We start from the raw sequence: 20,102 nt of genomic DNA, 5'->3' as shown, positions 1-20,102 counted from the left end.
GGGAACACCCAACACGGGCGCCCAGCCGGACCCCTCCAGTGGGCCTGCCTCCAGCTCATCCACACACGGAACCGTCGCCTCTGCCCACACCCAGTAAGCCCCTTCATCCTTCCAAACATACATGCCACAGGGACGATGGCAGCTCTACCCAAGAGAATGACCTTTTAGACTCTGCAGAATGAAGTGACCTGCTTTCGAGGCTGTACCCGGCCTCAGAAACAGAGGGTCCAGGAAAGCCTGGTTAGGAGTCACGTTGGCCCAACTCTTGTTCCTGAAATCACAAATTTTTTTATCTAGAATGTCAACCTTAAGGAACCTTGGCCCAGAAGGGTTAAGTAACTTGTCCAAGGTCATACAAGGGCACACAAGTAGCAAGCTGCAGAACGGAGGTCCAAGCCCCAACAATCTAGCCCAGAAACAGAAATCAATTTTGTAGCAAGAGGGCTGCACTGCTGCGTAGTTTTGCTGCTGTGGAATGGGCACTATACCCCCCAGTGACCAAGAACGCAAAGGTTTTTCTTTGTTACAGACCCAGACTCTTTTAATCCACACCCCTGCTTGAGAAACAGGGTAGCAAGTTCCAAGTTTAGTTTTATAATAGCCCAAAAACTCTTAAAAAGCATCCTCCAAAACATTGTATAAATGAAACTGCGTGTAACAGGATAACGGCTTTTAGTTTGTGGTGTGTTCTGTTTTGTTTTTAAATGAAAGTTACCAAAAACAACAGAGATTCACCAGAAAAGGCTGAATTTAGAATCATGGCGTTTTCCCTGATTCAGGAGGAAACTCCAGTTCCTATTGCCGATTTCATCAGGGAGGAGTTCAGAGGTAGGTTTCCTAGAGGAGGATCAAACTAATGGTTTCTCAACTTCAGAAAAGGATACTTACCCCTTATGCACTGACTCCACACTTGTGCACTGGCCCTCTCCAGAGGAGTCGACAGGAGCTGTTGGCTCAGTCTAAGAAGCCTCTCTAGCAGGGCAGCACAGTTCACTGAAGGAACAAAGGGAATTGATTTCAGGTGTGCAAGGATGGTTCAATATTAGGAAATTTCTTAATATAATTTAATATAACAACAGATCCTAGGATACCCATAAAGGCTAAATATGTATTTTGACAAAATTCAATAGCCTCTCTAAATTAAAAATCCTTATTAAAATAGGAATTGATGGATAATTCCTAAACATAGGGAAGCAGACTTGGCCCAGGGGTTAGGGCGTCCGTCTACCACATGGGAGGTCCATGGTTCAAACCCCGGGTCTCCTTGATCCGTGTGGAGCTGGCCCATGCGCAGCACTGATGCGCGCAAGGAGTGCCCTGCCACGCAGGGGTGTCCCCGCGTAGGGGAGCCCCACACGCAAGGAGTGCACCCCATAAGGAGAGCTGCCCAGTGCAAAAGGAAGTGCAGCCTGCCCAGGAATGGCGCCACCCACACAGAGAGCTGATACAGCAAGATGACGCAACAAGAAGAAACACAGATTCCTGTGCCGCTGACAACAACAGAAGCGGACAAAGAAGAAGACGCAGCAGATAGACACAGACAACTGGGGCGGGGGGGAAGGGAAGAGAGATAAAAAAATAAAATAATAATAATAATAATTCCTGAACATGATAAAATACATAAATCTCAGATCAAAAGCTTAATTGGCAAACACCAGAAGTATTCCCGATAAAGCCAAACAATCCAAGCAAGCCCACTACCATTGTACAGGAGGTACTAGCAAATACAATTAGATAAGCACAAGAATTAGAGATATAAGGATTGGATACAAGGAAGTAAAATTATTTTCATTTATAGGTGGTATGTTTATAAACCTAGAACATCCAAAAGAATCAACTAAGACACTATTATAAATAGTTGCCAGTTAGAAAAGACTCCATTTGTAATAGTCACAAAAAAAGATAAAATACCTAGATATGAAGTTATCAAAATATGTGAAGCTATATATTAAAACCTATAAACACTACTGAAGGAAACAGAAGATTTAAACAAATGGAAAGACATGCCATGTTCTTGGATAGGAAGTCTCAGCATCATAAATACACCCATTCTCTGAAGTCAATATATAAGTTTAAAGCAATCCCAATACATTTCACAATAAACTCATAGGAAGGTGCTCAAGCTCACTGCTCATCAGAGAAGTGAGAATTAAAACCACAGGTAAATACCACTACATATACATCAGAATGAATAAAATAAAAAAGAGCAGCAGAACCAAGCGTTGCAAGGATAAAGAATAACTGGAATTCTCAGACACTTCTGGAAGGAGGGTATGTTATTTGGAGAACTATTTGGCAGTATTTTCTGACGTTGAATGTGGCTCTGTGACCTCTCCTAGGTATGGACCCAACAGAAATGTACACATATGGGCACCAAGGGCCACGTGCTACCATGTTCATGGCCATGGCAGCATTATTCATGATAGCTCAAAACTGGGAGCAACTGAAATGTTCATCAATGGGAGAATTAATAAATAAACCTCACAAATATAACGTTGAGCAAAAGAAGCCAGATAAAAAAGAATACATAAATTTAAGTTAAAAAACAGACAAAATCAATGTATAACGTTAGAAATGAGGAAGGTGATTATCTTTGGGAAGGGAGGGTGGGGTCATGACTGGGAGAGGCGGGGAGTGGTCTCTGGGCCCTGGTGATATTCTGTTTACACACCTGGTCAGTAGTTTCAAGGATGTGTTCACTTTTGTGCAATTCATTAAGCTGCATGTTTATCATTTATTCACTTTTCTACATGTGTGGTATACTTCAGTTTTTTCCTAAAGCAATCCCAATAAAACAACAACTTGTGTGTGTGTGTAGTAATTAGACATTGGCTTTTCAAGTTTAAATGGAGAAAAGTAAATAGGCAAAAATAGTCTGGATGAACTCTAAAAAGAATACAGAAGAAGGCCTTCCAGATATTAAAACTTATTCTTTTAATATTATAAACCTTAACAATGAGGACATTGGGACATGAAGCACATGGAGAGGGGAGTGGATGGAGCTCAAGTGGTTGAGCACCTGCTTACCATGCGTGAGGTCCTGTGTTCAGCCCACAGTACCTCCTGAAAACAAAAAATTACAAAATCGTGAATAGATAGAGAAACCAATGCAAACGATAGCAAGCTCTGAAATAGACCCAATTAGATATGGGAAAAAAAGATCATGATAAATAGCTACTGTGTCAGTCAGCCAAAGGGGTACTGATGCAAAGTACCAGAACTCTGTTGGCTCTTATAAAGGGTATTTATTTGGGGTAGAAGCTTACAGTCACAAGGCCCTAAAGAGTCCAACTCAAGTTACCATAAGAGGTACTTTCTCACCATGTGTTGAAGCAAGATGGTGGGAGGTATCTGCGAGGGTTTGGCCTTCCTTCTTCCTCTTAAGGCTCTGTGGTCCCAGCTTCTTCTGATCTCAGCTGTAGGCTGGCATAAGGCTCATCTCCCTTCCCAGGGCTCATTTCTTGCTGGGCTCAGTTACTCTGTTCTCTTCACGAGGTCAGTTGTAGACTATGAGGCTCATCTCTCTTCCTGGGGCCTCTGACATGTCTATTGAGCTGTCTCTGTTTCTCTATGTTCTTTTCCTGTGTATCTACTTCTAAGTGAGAATCTGCTTTATCAGCCCACCAAGGGAGCAGGCATTCAGTCACCGAGTCTCACTCTAATGACATGACATGGTTGAATCAAAGCCCTAATCTTAACATAATTAGACGTCTCAGCTGAATCTAACACAATCAAAGGGTTATCATGCCCAGAGGAACAGACCAGTTTACAAATATAATCTATATTTCTTTTTGGAATTCATAAATAATATCAAATGGCCACAGCTATTGATAAATGAGCTTCTCAAATGAGCAGAGAAAAGACAGGTGTCTGGGGAAAAAAATAAGGTTGGAGCTATACTTCACAGCATTCAGGATAAATGCCAAAGGGATCAAAATTTGAATGTGAAATAATAGAAGAAAATACAGCAGACATCCTGTAATCTTGAAGTAGGGATGGCCTTTCTACCTTTACATCAAAATTCAGAAGCCATAAAAGAGAAGACTGATAAATTTGACCATATAAAAATAAAAACTTCTGCATTAAAAAAATCAACAAAACAAAAAAGAAACAACAAACTATATGCAACTGGCATCAAAGGCAAAAGACTAAGCTCCCTAACATACAAACAACTCCTGGAAATAAAAAAAGAAAGAGAGAAAAGCCAACTATCCAATTTTTAAAAAAGCAAAGAGTATGAGTGAGGCAGACATAGAAAAGAAACAGAAATGGTCCCCAAACATCTTATGAGTTTAAAACTTTTCATAACAAGCTTAAATTAAGACTACATTGAGTCAGAGTTTTTCACCTATCAGACTGGTAAAAATCTGACAACTTAATGTGTTGGTGAAGATGTGGGAAAACAGTAACTTCTCATCCAAAGCTGTTGGAGGTGTAAATTGTTACTAACTTTAGGGAGGGCAAGTTGGCAATATCTCTCAAAATGACAAATGCAGATATCTAACAATCCCACTTCTGAGACTGTACCCTGCATATAAAATGCCACATGTATGAGGTTAGTCATTACAGAGGTGACTATAATAGAAGATTGAAAACAACCCAGATGTTGGCAACACACCATAGCACAGAGTGATATATTCAGTGAGGCAAGCAAGGAACAGAACAGTGTGTGTTCTATTTTGTAAACTGTATTCAGCAGAGGTGGCAAAGCATTATACAGTGTGTTCCTTTTATGTTAAAAAGGAAGGAAGTATATATACTTATATGTATAAGTATATATACTTATAGTCACATAAAGAAACTCTGAAAGGACACCTAGAAAACTGAAAATAGTTACCTGGAGTGGGTGTGGGGGTGAGAGGAGAGCTGGACAATTATAGGACTGGAACAGGAGGAAAATTTTTCACTCTAGTCCTTCTTCACTTGTTTAAACCATATGAATGCATTATCTAATCTAGTATTGAACAGTAAAGGAGAGGGGCAGCAGGTCATGAGCTTCGAAGCCTTGGTCAAAGCCAACCAGATCTACCCCAGCTCCTATCCCCACAGAGCCTCTGTCATTTGTAATCAGGTAGTATGAAATGTTTACACGGGGTCTTATTACCCTGTAATGGCTCACTGACATTTGCCAGAAACATCTTAATGCCACTAGTGCAAGCTCAAGATATTGTGATTTAGAAAGAGCTCGGGCAATTGGCTTAGCCTCCCTTGAATTTCAGTTTTCTCTTTGGCAGAGCAAAGCTAACGACAAAAACAACACGGCAGACTTGCCGGGAAGTGCAGGAGTGTGAGCCTTTCAGGAGGGGCGAGCCGAGCCAAACCAGCTCTGCACACAACAGCCGCTGCACAGCCCGGCTCCAGCCACGCTCGGTTGAGACAGAACTTCAGTGCTTCTCCAACGTCAGGTGTTAAAACACGGGCTCCCCCACCACCACCCTGAGCTGTGAGGCAGTAGGTCTGGGTCAGTGAATTCGCACTTCTAGCAAGCTGCTTCTCCCAGATGACACTTGCTGACTGTGAGGTGCATTGAATCATCTGGGAATCTTGTTAAAGTACAGATTCTGAAGCTTAGTATAGATGTGGCCCAACAATCTATACTAATTATATACCCAAAAGAAATGAAGGCAGGGACTCAAAAAGGTATTTGCACACTGATGTTCATAGCAGCATTATTCACAATTGTCAAAAGACGGAAGCAGCCCAGGAGTCCACCAATTGGTAGATGGAGAAACAAAATGTGGCATACACATAGTGGGATATTATTCAACAATAAAGAGGAATGAAGTCCTGATACGTGTGACAACATGGGTGAACCTTGAAGACATCAAGTTGAGTGAAATAAGCCAGAAACAAAAGGAAAAATATTGTATAATCTCATTGATTTGAAATAATTAGAATAAGCAAACTCAGTCAGATTCTAGAATATAGGTTACCAGGGGATGGGGGGTGGGGATAGAGAATGGGAAGTAAAAGCTTAAAATGCACAGGGTTCTTATTTGGAATGATGAACATGTTCTGGTATTAGATGGTGGTGATGGTAGCACAGCATTAAGAATGCAATTAAGGGAAGCAGATGGGGCTCAAGTGATGGGGCTCCCGTCTACCATATGGGAGGTCCAGGGTTCGATTCCCGGGGCCTCCTGGTCAAGGCAAGCTGGCCCACGCAGTGAGCTGGCCTGAGTGGAGTGCTGGCCCATGCAGGGAGCTGGCCCGAGTGGAGTGCTGGCACAGCAAGATGACACAACAAAAAAAGACACTCAGCAGACCAGGTTGCTGAGGTGGTACAAGAGATTGAGCACCTCTCCCCCACTCTGGAAGGTCCCAGGATTGGTTCCCGGTGAGGCCCAAAGAGAAGACAAGCAGACACAGAAGAACACACAGTGAATGGACACAGAGAGCAGACAAGGGGGGGGGGGGGGGGTGTAAATAAATAAATAAATATTTTTTAAAAAAAGAGAATGCAATTAATAGCTGGAATATATATCTGAATATGATTAAAAGGGGAAATGTTAGATTGTTTATATGGTAACAGAATAAAAACAACAAAATCCATGGAACTATGAATACACTATACAGTGAAACCTAAGTTAAACCATGGACTATAGTTAGCACAATTATTTTTTAAAATATGCTAACATCAACTGTAACAAATGTACCACACTAATGCAAGGTGTTAATAATAGGGCGGTTCATGGAAATCCTGGACTTAATGCATAATTTGTTCTGTAAACCCACAACTTCTCTAATAAAGAAAAAATAGATAGATTCTGATTCACAAGGTCTGTGTTGGGGCCTGGGATTGTGCATTTCTTTTTTTTTTTTTTTTAAGATTTATTTATTTATTTAATTTCCCCCCCTCCCCGGGTTGTCTGTTCTTGGTGTCTATTTGCTGCGTCTTGTTTCTTTGTCCGCTTCTGTTGTCGTCAGCGGCACGGGAAGTGTGGGCAGCGCCATTCCTGGGCAGGCTGCTCTTTCTTTTCACGCTGGGCGGCTCTCCTTGCGGGGCGCACTCCTTGCGCGTGGGGCTCCCCCACGCGGGGGACACCCTTGCGTGGCAGGGCACTCCTTGCGCACATCAGCGCTGCGCATGGCCAGCTCCACACGGGTCAAGGAGGCCCGGGGCTTGAACCGCGGGCCTCCCATGTGGTAGACGGACGCCCTAACCACTGGGCCAAAGTCCGTTTCCCCGATTGTACATTTCTAATGAGCTCCCAGGTGTTGCTGAGGCTGACGGTCTGTGGGCCACACTTGGAGCAGCAAGGTTCTGGAATAGCCACCCCCACTCATTTTAGAGGTGAGGAAACTGGGCCTTGGGGAAAGTAAATGACTTGTCCAAGGCCACTTGGACAGTAGGGACAGCGAACGGGTGAGGCCCTGTCCAGGGTGGCCACCATTCCTCGACACTGTCTACCCACCCTTCTCCTCACCCCCCACCCCTCAGACCATGCTATGAACCTGTCCGAGCCAGTAAATGATACCAAGTCTTTAGAAAATGGAGGAGAAATTAACCAAATCCTACATGGTCCTCTGCGCTCCTAAAAAAATAACACTTAGAGAGCTTGGCTCAAACCACCATCTGTTCCTTCTAAAATGCACTTTAAACAAAATTATTTCCAGTGACTCATAGCTTTCCAGGCCCTGCCATGGGAACTTGAGAAAGGCACACGGTACTTTCCAACAAGCATGGTCCTAGTAATGAGGAGAGCAGAGGGGCAGGTAGCAGAACGGGGGTGGGGAAGCTGATCCTTGGGAAAGCTGAGGAATCTCCCTCACAGCTGCTAAAATATTTAGACTTGCACTATATGCATTTTTCCACCTTGCTTTAGCATCCTAACAAAAAGTCCATCAAATTGCAGGTGTATTTGGGGCAACAATCGTCTTCTTCTAAGGATGCACTGTCCCTGGGAGGGTTGGGAGCATTTAGAGCGAGTTATTCCAACACAGAGAGAAGGGGGATTCAGAACTAAGGCTTCTGAAGTGACCGAGGCAGAGAGCCTTCCCTGCGTGAAAACTTGACCTGGGAGCCCAGCTGCTGGGAACCCTGCTCCCTGCCCCTGCCCCCACGCCCGTGGGACTTCCAGAGCTTGAAGGAAGAACCCTCAGGGACCAGCTGGCCCTGTGACCCCCCAATTTCTAGAGCACGCGGCCCCTCAAGGCCTGTGAGAGGCCAGCTTCCCTAGAAGCAGAGCCTGAAACAGGGGTTCTGCTTCACCCGAGAGACTAAGGGAGTGAAGGAAGCAGGACAGTGACGGTGACGCCCCAGGAGGCTCGGAGGCATTTCTAAATAGCACCTGAGGCCAGAAGGCCTGGCTGGTGCACCCTGGTCTAGCTGGTGGCTACCCGTGGGTGGGGGGAGTGCTGTCCTCCCAAGGAACTCCAGCAAGGCAGCTCCTGGCAGCCAAGGCAGGAGAAGGCAACCCTTCCCACCCTGCAGCAGCTGGGATGTGGGTGTACCAGCGGGGAAAGGTGGTGCCAACCCTTCCTTCCGGTTTTGAGAGCCTCTCAAATACGGTTAGAAACAAGAGGCCGCAACATCCCCCAAGGAGAGAGATGAGGGAAGAATGCAAGCATTTTTTCATTTCTAGAGGAGTCTTGGAATCTGCACTTAGAATAAACTGTAACTGCTCCCCACGGCGTCCAGGCTGGCGGTGAGCTGCCCCCTCCTGCCTCCCCACCCCCTGTGCCCTGCGCTGACCACCCAGCTGCCCCGAAAGCTCTTTCTCTTTGAGCACATCCGACTGGCTCCTCCCTTAAGGACTTTGTCTGTCCCCTCCCTCCAGAGTTTGGCCAGTTGGCTTCTCCCTGTCGACACAAAGGTCACTTCCACAGAGAGGCCTTCCTCCCGGGGCAGCCCTGGCCACTCCCTGCCAGTGCCCCCTGGGATTCCTGTGCAGCACTCGCCACCCCCTGTCCTTACCAGAGTCAACCTGTGTTTTCTGCCTCCAGCCTCCTCGCTGTCCCCAGTGCCTGGCACAGCCAGCACTCAGGAGTCTGTTACAGCAGAGGGACCATTCGGGCAGACGTTGAGATGCCAATCGAGATGTAGGGGCCAGGTCAGGGAAAGGCCGGGCCCTCCCAGACGCGGAAAGAAAACACGGCCCAAGGTCAGGACGGCAAGAAGCTAAGACAATCTTCTGTCCTCCCAGTGCCCCCCAGGTGCTCCCACTCTTCAGCCAGGACACAGCCAGCATCAACCTTGGGGAGACGGTTCACCTTTTGGAAGGGTGCCCACCTCAGAAGGTCCAATTCTCCCAATCGCCCCTCTGCCCGCTGGTGATCAGCGTCTCGGGGTTGCCGGGAGCGCCACCCTTGGGGACAGCGTCGCTCAAGCACCACCGCAAACCCAAACGCGCGGGGTCAATTCCTGCGCGCCCCTGGAGGGGCCACTCCCTCGCCAGCCGCTGCGGTGGCCGCTGCGGCTCCCCGAGGCCCAGGACAGGCTCAAACACGGCAGCGCGCCCCTGCCACCTGGGACATCCCGCGCACCTTGCCCGGCCTTTGCCGCGGGCGAGGACTGTGCCCCGCGCCGGCCACCCGCTCGCTCATTTAACGCGCGCCGCCGAGCGATCGCCAAAGCCCCCGGCTCGTGGTAGCATCTCCACTTTTACAAAGGAGGGGACCGGATTCGAACCTCCGCAGTTTAACGCTTTCGTTTCACTCCTTTAAATACTTTGTCCTCGCGTTGAGCACCGCAGCCCCGGAGGCGGGTCTTAGCACCTTCATTTTACAGAGGAGGGAACCGCGAAGCCCACCCAGTCCGCCCGCCGCGCCCCTGGCTTCGGGGACCCTCCCGTGCTGCTCACCTTTTTTTTTTCATTTTAAAACTTGTACTTTTCTTAAAAAGACAAAACAAAAACAAAAAGAAAGCTCTCACTTTCTGTCACTTAAAAAAAAAAGGGGTCTGGACAGTGCCCTATTAATGTCCAATTCCTTTCCCCGCCCAGCCCCACCCACTCAAAACCTGCTGCAAATGCTGGCTTGAGTCCATGCCACATAATTTAGCAGGACTGAGATTTTTCAAATGGAAACAGTGCTACCGACTTCTTCATATTGGATAACAAAATAAGGGACCCCCCTGCGGGCGCACAGCCCTGCTCACGTGCCCGGTCCCTCCAGCGGGGAAGGGCCTGGAGGCCGGCACCCGCCTCGCGCGTCCAGGACCCCCACCGAGCCCCTCAGTCCCCTCCCCAAAGGGGCCGCCGCGCCCCCTGGCGCTCGCGCAGGGCCGTAGGCGGTGGGAGCACTCGGCTTCCCTACGAGGCCACTGAGGCTCCCGAGACGGGGACACTGAGGCTCCCGAGACGCTCGGGCTGCGCGCTGGGCCACCGCGGGCGCCCCACCCGGCACACGCTGGGCGAGGGGGGCAGGATGAGCTGGGGGTCAGCTGCTGCGCCCCAGTTGGTAGGCGGCTTCCCTGGGGCAGCTCTCCTGGGGCAGTAGCTCACCTGGGGCAGTAGCTCACCTGGGGCAGCTCTGCTAGTGCAGCTCTCCTGGGGCAGTAGCTCACCTGGGGCAGCTCTGCTAGTGCAGCTCTCCTGGGGCAGTAGCTCTCCTGGGGCAGTAGCTCACCTGGGGCAGCTCTGCTAGTGCAGCTCTCCTGGGGCAGTAGCTCACCTGGGGCAGCTCTGCTAGTGCAGCTCACCTGGGGCAGTAGCTCACCTGGGGCAGCTCTGCTAGTGCAGCTCTCCTGGGGCAGTAGCTCACCTGGGGCAGTAGCTCACCTGGGGCAGCTCTGCTAGTGCAGCTCTCCTGGGGCAGTAGCTCACCTGGGGCAGCTCTGCTAGTGCAGCTCTCCTGGGGCAGTAGCTCACCTGGGGCAGCTCTGCTAGTGCAGCTCTCCTGGGGCAGTAGCTCTCCTGGGGCAGTAGCTCACCTGGGGCAGCTCTGCTAGTGCAGCTCTCCTGGGGCAGTAGCTCACCTGGGGCAGCTCTGCTAGTGCAGCTCACCTGGGGCAGTAGCTCACCTGGGGCAGCTCTGCTAGTGCAGCTCTCCTGGGGCAGTAGCTCACCTGGGGCAGTAGCTCACCTGGGGCAGCTCTGCTAGTGCAGCTCTCCTGGGGCAGTAGCTCACCTGGGGCAGCTCTGCTAGTGCAGCTCTCCTGGGGCAGTAGCTCACCTGGGGCAGCTCTGCTAGTGCAGCTCACCTGGGGCAGTAGCTCACCTGGGGCAGCTCTGCTAGTGCAGCTCTCCTGGGGCAGTAGCTCACCTGGGGCAGTAGCTCACCTGGGGCAGCTCTGCTAGTGCAGCTCTCCTGGGGCAGTAGCTCACCTGGGGCAGTAGCTCACCTGGGGCAGCTCTGCTAGTGCAGCTCTCCTGGGGCAGTAGCTCACCTGGGGCAGCTCTGCTAGTGCAGCTCTCCTGGGGCAGTAGCTCACCTGGGGCAGCTCTGCTAGTGCAGCTCTCCTGGGGCAGTAGCTCACATGGGGCAGCTCCCCTAGGGCAGTTTCCCTGGGGCAGCTCCCAAGTGCGGGGAGTGCGGGCGGAGGCTGCGGCTCACCGAGGTCGGCGCTCATGGCTCCTGGCTCTTTGCCTCCTCCCTCCCTCCCTCCACTGCGGAGGGGTCCCGGCTGGGGGCCTGGACGCAGCCCAAAGCCGAATCTCACCAAGGGATGCTCAAGATCCCCAGATCCTAAGCCCTTAATGACATGCAATCCCAGGAATTAAGACTGGAAAATCAATCAATGTAATTCACTATGTCAACAAACTAAAAAAAGAAAGATGACATGATCAGAAAAAAGCCTTTCACAAAATACAACATCTGTTCCTGATTTAAAAACAACAACAAAACTCTCCACAAATTAGACATAGAAAGGAAATTTCTCAAACTGATAAATGACTTCTATCAAGAACTCAAATTATTATTTGCAGAAAATCCCAAATAATCTATAAGAAAACTACTAGAACTAATAAACGAATTTAGCAAAGTTGCACGTTACAAGAAAAATAAGCAGAAGTCATTTGGGTTCCTATACATCAGTAATGAACAAATTGAAAGAGAAATAAAACATTCCATTTACAATAGCATCTAAAAGAATAAAATACCGAGAAATAAATTTAACTAAGGAGATAAAAGACTTGCATGCTGAAAACGACAAAATATTGTTGAAAGGATTTAAAGAAGGCCTAAATAAAAGAAAAGATAACCGTGTTCATGGATTGGAAGACTTAATATTGTTAAGATGGCAATACTACCTAAAGCAATCTACAAATTCAGTGCAATCCCTATCAAAACACCAGCCGCCTTTTTAAATATAGGTGTTTAGGATTATAAATTTCCCTCTCAAGAATGCCTTCTCTGTATCCCAACAGTTTTGATAAGCTGTGTTCTTATTTTCATTTGTCTCTATTTACTGATTTCACTTGCAATTTCTTCCTTGACCAACCGATTATTGAGGAGTGTGTTGGTCAGCCTGCACACATTGGTGAATTTACCTCTTTCCTGTCTATTATTGATTTCCAGTTTCACTCCATTATGATCTGAGAAGGTGCTTTGTATAACTTCAATCTTTTTATATTTATTGAGAACTGCATCGTGCCCTAATTTGTGGTCTATCCTGGACAAAGATCTGTGGGCACTTGAAAAGAATGTATAACACACTGAGTTTGGATGCAGTACTCTATATATGTATGTCTGTCAGGTCTAACTTGTTTATCATATTGTTCAAGTTCTCTGTTTCCTTGTTGGTCTTCTGTCTAGTTTTTCTATCTATTGATGTGAGTGGGGTGTTGAAGTCTCCAACCATAGTTGTAGAGATGTCTATTTCTCCCTTCAGTTTTGCCAGCGTTTTTGTCTCATGTATTTTGGGGCACCCTGGTTAGGTGCATAGATATTTATGACTGTTATATCTTCCTGGTGAATTGTCCCTTTTATTAATATATAATGGCCTTCTGTATCTCTTAGAACTTTTTTGCATTTAAAGTCTGTTTTCATGGGAGGCCTGCGGTTCAAACCCCGGGCCTCCTTGACCCGTGTGGAGCTGGCCATGCGCAGTGCTGATGCGCGCAAGGAGTGCCCTGCCACGCAAGGGTGTCCCCCGCGTGGGGGAGCCCCACGCGCAAGGAGTGCGCCCGTGAGGAGAGCCGCCCAGCGTGAAAAGAAAGAGCAGCCTGCCCAGGAATGGCGCCGCCCACACTTCCCGTGCCGCTGACGACAACAGAAGCGGACAAAGAAACAAGGCGCAGCAAATAGACACCAAGAACAGACAACCAGGGGAGGGGGGGAAATTAAATAAATAAATAAATCTTTTAAAAAAAATAAAAATAAAAATAAAGTCTGTTTTGTCCTATATTAGTATGGCTACCCCTGCTCTTTTCTGGTTACTGTTTGCGTGGAGTATCTTTTTCAAACCTTTCACTTTTAGCCAGTTTGTATCCCTGGGTCTAAGATGAGTTTCTTGTAAGCAGCATATGGATGACTCATGTTTTTTTATCCATTCTGTCAGCCTGTATCTTTTTTTTTTTAAGATTTATTTATTTATTTATTTATTTATTTATTTATTTATTTATTTATTTATTTCTCTCCCCTTCCCTCCCCACCCCAGTTGTCTGTTCTCTGTGTCTATTTGCTGCATGTTCTTTCTCCGCTTCCGTTGTTGTCAGCGGCACGGGAATCTGTGTTTCTTTTTGTTGTGTCATCTTGCTGTGTCAGCTCTCTATGTGTGTGGCACCACTCCTGGGCAGGCTGCACTTTCTTTCGCGCTTGGCGGCTCTCCTTACGGGGCGTACTCCTTGCGCGTAGGGCTCCCCTATGTGGGGGACACCACTGTGTGGCAGGGCACTCTTTGCACGCATCAGCACTGCACATGGGCCAGCTCATCACATGGGTCAGGAGGCCCTGGGTTTGAACCTTGGACCTCCCATGTGGTAGGTGGACGCCCTACCTCTCTGTTGGGCCAAATCCATTTCCCTCTAATGTGTTTTTGATCTCACCTATTGTGTCTTTCATTCCCATGAGTTCTGTTACTTTTCTGTTCAGGATTTCAAATTCTTCTTTGCATTCACTCAATGTCTTCTTGATGTTGTTTATGTCTTTAGCCATATTGTCTTTCAACTCATTAGTTTGATTTTGGAAATTTGTGTGCATCCTGCTAATTAGTTCTCTCAAATCCTACATCACTTCTGGGGCTTTAATATATTCCTTTTCTTTTTTTGATTTATTTTATTTATTTCTTTCCCCTTCCTCCCCATTGTTTGCTTTCTGTGTCCATTTGCTGTTCGTTCTTCTGCATCCACTTGCATTATCAGGTGGCACTGCAAAATTGTGTCTCTTTTTTGTTGCGTCATCTTGCTGCCTCAGCTCTCTGTGTGTGTGGCCACTCCTGCGTGGGCTGTGCTTTTTTCACACAGGGCGGTTCTCTTTGCAGGGCATACTCCTTGCAAGTGGGGCACCCCTATGCGGGGTACCCCTGCTTGGCATGGCACACCTTGCATGCAGCAGCACTGCATGTGGGCTGGCTTACCACATGGGTCAGGAGGCCCTAGGTTTAAACCCTGGACCCTCCATATGGTAGACAGATGCTCTATCAGTTGAGCCATATCCACTTCCCTAATATACTCCTTTTCTTGGGCCATATCTTCTATTTTCTTAGTATGGCTTGTAATTTTTTGCTGATGTCTAGGCATCTGATTCAGATGCAGTTTACTCAGATGCTCAATTTCTTTCTCTTTTGTAGGGATTAAGTGGCGGGAGGCTGTGTGTTACTACTGCTCACAGTACTGGTGGAGACTAGCTTCTTTTACTCAGATTAGATTGCAGCTCTAGCCTAAGCCCCAGCCCCACTTCTGACAGGGAGGAAACTGGGTGGACCTGTGCCAGCCTCTCCAGGAAAATACAGGCCACGCCACAGAGATGGGTGATCATCCTACTCTAGTGGCACAAGCCACCCCAGGAGCTGTTCTGTGGCTGGAGCTGGAAGCTCCATTTCCCAAAAACAGGGGAGGGAGAGATGGTTGGCCACTGACTTCAGCTACTGATAAGTAAATTCGACTGGCTAAAGTATAACCCTAAAAACAGCTCAAGTTTGAACTTGTCTGGGTCGGAAAAAGACCAGTAGCTACAATTTTGACTCTGCCCCCAGCATGAGGGGAAGCCTGGCTGACTGAAAATCACAGTGATGGTAGGGACCGGCTTCTTTCACCCACCTAGCCTGACCTCTAGCAGAGAAGAAGCTGCCAGGCCCTGCAACAGCCTTTCCAGGTAACTTCAGGTATATTAGGCTGGCACAGACTGAATAGTTAGAAGTCTATCAGGGCAACTGCCATCATTTTAGACCCACATGGCCTAGACTGTGACCCACACCTGTAGCTCCATTCCTGTCCCAGACAGGGAAGGAAAGGATGTGAAGCTTCATCAGTCTATTCAGGCAACTAGAATTTAGGCCTGCACGACTTGGATTATTATACACGGCTGTGATTCTGTCCTAACTCCTAGCAAAGAAGAAAGTTGGAAGAAGCTTTATCTGTCCTTTGGGCAATGCAGGCAGCTTGAGCCTCCACAGCTTTGAGCACCAACTACATCCTTGGCTCCTACTATACAACCAGCAGGGCAGAAAGGGCAAGAAAGCCCTAAACAAAAGAGAGAAACTGCACCCAGAATAAATACAACTAGTAAGCCAAAGCCAAAACACAATCCACACCAAGAAACAGGAAGCTATGGCCCAGTTAAAGGAACAAGATAAGCCTCCAGATGACATAAAGGAATTGAGACAACTAATCATAGATGTTCAAACAAATCTCCTTAATAAATTCAATGAGATGGCTAAAGAGATTAAGGATACTAAGAAGACATTGGTCGAGCACAAAGAAGAATTTGAAAGCATACATAAAAAAATAGCAGCTCTTATGGGAATGAAAGGTGCAATAAATGAAATTAAAAATACACTTGAATCATATAATAGCAGATTTGAGGAATCAGAAGAAAGGATTGGTGAGCTTGAAGAAATGGCCTCCAAAAGTGAACATACAAGAGATCTGATTAAGAAAAGAATAGAAAGAATTGAGAAAAGTCTCAAGGAACTAAATCACAGCAAGAGACATGTAAACATATGTGTCATGGGTGTCCCAGAAGTAGGAGAGAAGGGAAAAGGGGCAGAAGGAATATTTAAGAAATAATAGTAGAAAATTTCCCAACCCTATTGATATTCATGTCCAAGAAGCACAACATACTCCCATATGAAAAATCTGAATAGACCAACTCCAAGACACATACTAATCAGAATGTCAAATGCTAAAGACAGAGAATTCTGAGAGCTGCCAAGAGAGAAATAATGCATAACATATAAGGGATACCCAATAAGATTAAGTGCTCATTTCTCATCAAAAACCATGGAGGCAAGAAGACAGTGGTATGATATATTTAAGATATTGCAAGAGAAAAACTTTCAGCCAAGAATATTATATCCGGCAAGATTGTCTTTCAAAAATGAGAATGAGTTTAGAATATTCACAGATAAGCAGAAACCGAAAGGGTTTGTAACCAAGAGACCAGGTTTGCAGGAAATACTAAAGGGTGTACTACAATCTGAAAAGAAAATACAGGAAAGAGAGGTTGGAAGAGAGTCTAGAAATGAAGATTATTATCAGTAAAAGCAACTAAAAGTCTCAAAAGATTGGTGAAAGTAAAACATGACAGAAAAAACCCAAAGGTCAAAATGGGTGAAATAAAAATTGCCTTTACAGTAATAACATTGCATATTAATGGATTAAATTCCCTAATCAAAAGACACAGATTGGCAGAAAATATGAGCCACCTATAAGCTGTCTGCAAGACACTTACATTAGACCCAAGGATATCAATAGATTGAAAGTGAAAGGGTAGAAAAAGATATTCCACACATTCAGTAACAAAAAACAAAAACAAACAAACAAAATCCAGAGTACCTATACTTATATTAGATGACATAGACTTTAAAAGACACTAGTAATGTGCAATATGAGGAGGAAGTCAGGGGGAAAACTTTCATTTACAATAGTGACTAAAAGAATCCAAGGGAAGCAGACTTGGCCCAGTAGATAGGGCATCCGCCTACCACATGGGAGGTCGGTGGTTCAAACCCTGGGCCTCCTTGACCCGTATGGAACTGGCCCACGTGCAGTGCTGATGCGCACAAGGAGTGCCATGCCATGCCAGGGTGTCCCCCACGTAGGGGAGCCCCATGCACAAGGAGTGCACCCTGTAAGGGGAGCCACCCAGTACAAAAGAAAGTGCAGCCTGCCCAAGAATGGTGCCGCATACACGGAGAGCTGATGCAGCAAGATGACACAACAAAAAGAAACACAGATTCCCATGCCACTGACAACAAGAGAAGTGGACAAAAAGAAGAACATGCAGCAAACGGACACAGAGAACAGGCAACTGGGGCGGGGGCTGGGGGGAGCAGGGAGGGAAGGGGAGAGAAATTAATAAAATAAATCTTTAAAAAAATAAAAAAATCTAATATTTAGGAATAAACTTAACCAATGATGTAAAGCACTTGTATTCAGAAAACAGCAGTCATTGTTAAAAGAAATAAAAAAAGACCTAAATAATTGGAAGAACATTCCATGCTCATGGATTAGAAGAATAAGTATCAGTAAGATGTCAATTCTACCCAAACCTATATACAGATTCAGTGCAATCCCAATAAAAATTTCACCAGCATTTTTTAAATAAATGGAAAACATCATTATCAAATTTATTTGGAAGGGTAAGTGATCCCGAATAGCCAGAAACATCTTAAAAAGGAAAAATGAATTTGGAGAGCTCTCACTTCCAGACTTTAAATCATATTACCTTGCTACAGGAGTAAAAACAGCATGGTACTGGCATGAAGGTAGACACAAAGACAAATGGAACCAAATTGATGGTTTAAAAACATAAGAAGCAGGGAAGCAGCTGTGGCTCAATCAGTTGGACTCCCGTCTACCATGTGGGAGGTCCTGGGTTCACATCCCAGGGCCTCCTTGTGAAGGCAGGCTCGCCCGCACGCTGCGGAGAGCCACCGGCCCAGACACCACGGAGGCCGCCCAGCCTGCAAGAATGCGGAGAACCGACTCAGCAAGGTGACACAACAAAAAAAGGGAGACAAGCAAAAAAAAAAAAAAAAATGCAGAACAGAACAGCAAACGGACACAGAGAGCAGACAGCAAGCAAGCTGCTACAGACACGAAGAATTCACAGCCAACGGACACAGCAGACAGCACGCAAAAAGCCACAAGGGGGATTAAAAAAAAAAAACATGGGAAGCAGATGTGGCTCAAGTGATAGGGCCTCTACCTACCATATGGGAAGACCTGGGTTCAATCTCTGGAGCCTCCTGGTGAAAAAGAAGAAGAGGAAGTGTGCTTGCACAGCGAGCCAGTGCCCACATGGCGAACCGAGTGTCTGCATGGCGAGCCAGTGCCCACATGGCGAACCGAGTGCCTGCATGGCGAGCCAAGTGCACATGTGAGTGCCCATGTGGTGAGCCAAGTGCCCATGCAGTGAGCCAATGCCAGTGTGATAAACTGAGTGCCCATGTGGTGAACCAGTGCCCACACAAGTGAGTCACGCAGCAAGATAATGACACAACAAAAGAGAGACGAAGGGGAAAGTCAAGGTGAAGAGCAGCAGAGACCAGGAACTGAGGTGGCGCAATTGACAGGGAACCTCTCTCCACATCAGAGGTCCAAGATCGAATCTTGGTGAATCCTAGAGGAGAAAGACAAGAAGAGAAGACAAAAAGAGAAATAGATACAGAAGATCACACAGCGAAGATCACAGACAGCAAAAACAGAAGGGTGGGGGAAGGGGTGGGGAGGGGGAGGGGGAGGAAAGAGGAGGGGGAGGGGAGAAAAAAAAGAAACAGACCCTCACATCTATGGTCAAGTAATTTTTGAGAAGCCTGTCAAACCCACCCAGCTCGGACTAAACAGTCCATTCAACAAATGGTGCTGCAAGAACTGAATATCCATAGCCAAAAGAAGGAAAGAGGACCCTTATCTCACACCTTATACAAAAATTAACTCAAAATGGATCAAAAACCTAAATATAAAAGCAAGAACCATAAAACTTCTAGAAGAAGGCGGTGGACTTGGCCCAGTGGTTAGGGCGTCCGTCCGCCACATGGGAGGTCCACGGTTCAAACCCCGGGCCTCCTTGACCTGTGTGGAGGTTGCCCATGCACAGTGCTGATGCGCGCAAGGAGTTCCGTGCCACGCAGGGGTGTCCCCGCTTTGGGGAGCCCCACGTGCAAGGAGTGCACCCCGAAAGGAGAGCCTCCCAGCGCAGAAGAAAGTGCAGCCTGCCCAGGAGTGGTGCTGCCCACACGGAGAGCTGGCACAGCAAGATGATGCAACAAAAAGAAACACAATATCAAATGGGAATAGTTACACAATATACAAGGTAATATGTTCACAATTGTTTAACTAATGAAAGGTCTTCAAGCATTAGGTATGATTTGATTCCTTAACAAATTAATATATTTGAAGGTCCCTGTGTACGAAAAATAAAGTTCAAAAGGATATGTTCAAAATAGAGTTGTCTCTGGGGATTGAGATTACAGGTGATTTTTTTTTTTAACGTGTTTCCTAAAATCTCTGCAATAAACACATTGCATTATATAATTAAAAAAAAAAAAAAAGAAAAAAAGAAACACAGATTCCCGTGCTGCTGACAACAACAGAAGCGGACAAAGAAGACACAATGAATAGACACAGAGAACAGACAACCGGGGTGGGGGTGGGGGAAGAGGAGAAAAATAAATAAATAAATCTTTTAAAAAAAAAAAAACTTCTGGAAGAAAATGTAGGAAAATACCTTCAAGACCTGGTGGTAGGTGGTGGATTCTTAAAGGAGATAAGAACAAAACTGAAATGGACTACTGATGTTTAATGTACGTAGACAGAGTATGGAAAAAGTGTGCCAAATGTATGCTATGGACCAGGTAATAGTCTGATGATATTATCCCATAATCTGTAACAAATGTTCCATCACCGTGTGGTGTGTTGATAGAGAGGTGTTGTTTGGGAATTCTGCACATATGCATGATTGTTTTGTAAGTTTACAACTTCTGTCATGAAAATATATTTTAAAAATAATATGGGAAGCAGACATGGCTCAACTGATAGAGCATCTGTCTACCATAT

General features: G+C 46.3%; 1 protein-coding gene across 5 annotated transcripts in view; it reads right to left on the bottom strand.

The window, feature by feature from the left end:
* The window catches only part of IL34 (interleukin 34), a 71,008-nt gene that overhangs the window by 29,389 nt on the left and 21,517 nt on the right, over positions 1-20,102 (bottom strand). For 4 of the 5 annotated variants that reach the window (XM_058279752.2, XM_058279751.2, XM_058279754.2 and 1 more), the window contains exon 2: positions 889-993. The gene's annotated coding sequence lies outside the window, so the exon portion shown is untranslated. Of the gene's footprint in view, positions 1-888; positions 994-3,027; positions 3,064-20,102 lie in introns of all 5 variants that reach the window. The other variant, XM_071209088.1, reaches the window with a different exon arrangement.

This window comes from Dasypus novemcinctus, chromosome 18 (genome assembly GCF_030445035.2).
Source record: "Dasypus novemcinctus isolate mDasNov1 chromosome 18, mDasNov1.1.hap2, whole genome shotgun sequence".
Lineage (NCBI taxonomy): Eukaryota > Metazoa > Chordata > Mammalia > Cingulata > Dasypodidae > Dasypus > Dasypus novemcinctus.
Note: the sequence above shows the minus strand (reverse complement) of the source record. Positions and strands in the feature narration are given on the sequence as shown.